The sequence below is a fragment of the Hibiscus syriacus genome, unplaced genomic scaffold, assembly GCF_006381635.1.
Source record: "Hibiscus syriacus cultivar Baekdansim isolate YM2019G1 unplaced genomic scaffold, ASM638163v2 tig00110383_pilon, whole genome shotgun sequence".
NCBI classification, from domain to species: Eukaryota; Viridiplantae; Streptophyta; class Magnoliopsida; order Malvales; family Malvaceae; genus Hibiscus; species Hibiscus syriacus.
In genome coordinates this window covers 1283736-1285267 of record NW_024062714.1, presented here as the reverse complement: position 1 = coordinate 1285267, position 1532 = coordinate 1283736, and the positions used below count along the sequence as shown (strand labels likewise).

The window sequence follows — 1532 nt, the reverse complement described above, 5'->3', positions numbered from 1 at the left end:
AGATGGTACAACAACATATCAGGAATGAGCCATCAAATCCAGGGCACTCAAGACCGAAGATCAACCACCTAGGCAAAAACTTAAGAACTTTTAATGCATAATTCAAAGAACCACGTTTCGGTGGTAGAACTCAACTACAACAATGCCCCTTTGACCAAAGAAGTCAACTTTACCACAAATGCTCCTGCCCAAACCACGTTCCCTTTGCACAACGTGATTTTTTTCATGCCATGCATGTCCCAAAATTTTTGCCACGCATGAGGGACCCACGATGAATGGTGAAGTGCTGCAGGTTAATGGGTCTCGGAATGCTCGGGGAAAATGGAGATGGTTCCTAGTTTGTAGTATAATTTTACTTGTAGTTGGGAACCACGATTCCCAAAAATTTTATTCTCTCTGGCCATTACATACCGCTTCCCTTCCCCTATATATTGAGCAAACACAAAGCTGTCGAGAGGGAGGAGAATTCAGGAGGATTAGGGTTCGTGGAGAAAATGTGAAATGACGTGCTCTGAGACTCGACACTGGGAACCACTCATTGGGAAGTGAGTCCGTGACTCGTAAGACTAGAGTTTTGGATGTGGTTTATAATGCATCCAACAATGAGCTGCTTCGTACCCAAACTCTGGTCAAGAGTGCTATTGTTTAAGTTGATGTTGCCCCATTCAAGCAGTGGTATCTCCAACACTATGGTGTCGAAATCGGTCGCGAGAAGAAAACAATAGCGGGGAAGAAAGAATGAGAGGAAGGTGAAACCGACACTGAAGAAACGAAGAAGAGCAACCATGTTATGAGGAAGCTGGAAAAACATCTGCAGGATCGCAAGCTTGACCCACATATCGAGGATCAATTTGCAAGTGGTCGTTTGTTGGCTTGTATCTCTTCAAGGCCTGGTCAGTGCGGCTATTATGATGGGTATATCTTGGAAGGCAAAGAGTTAGAATTCTACTTGAAGAAGATCCAGAAGAAGAAAAGAGGGATTGGCAGCAGCTCTTGGTTCTAGCAGGGGAGCGAGATCCTGTTCGCTTTTGCTTTGGTGATTACTGCTTCTTCGTGATTTCTAATGTGTTTCGATTAAGGTATGCCTGTTTTTTATTGCAAGAATGTTTAACTCGCCGTGACTCATTGGAGAAAGAGCAAACTAGCGATCATCTCTTAATATCCCTAGGTCTTTTAAATCGAGTCTCTTTATCTTGTTTTATCAATGATTTAAGGCATTTTGCGAAGATCGTGACTGTTTGTGTGATTCTGGATTTTTTAGTAAGTTTGGTGTTCATTGTGGTTTAGATCTACGCGTGTTTCTTATGGATTTTGTTTCTTAAAGCTAGTGTCCTCCATCTGTTTGTTGATTTGCCTAGCTCAGTTCATTCAAAATGACTAATGATACTCAACATAGTTTCACTCAAAATGTCACCTCAAGCACTCTTTCTATGGTTGTTCAACACATTCCAAAGCTTGATGTTGTGAAATTGACCGATTCTACATATATACTCTGGAAACATCAGTGAGAGCAAATCGCTTAGGAGCCAAAC

The 1532-nt window shown here is 42.0% G+C and overlaps 1 pseudogene; it reads left to right on the top strand.

The window, feature by feature from the left end:
* The first annotated feature begins 275 nt into the window (after positions 1–275).
* On the top strand, positions 276–1018 carry LOC120121912 (annotated as a pseudogene).
* Positions 1019–1532: the final 514 nt, after the last annotated feature.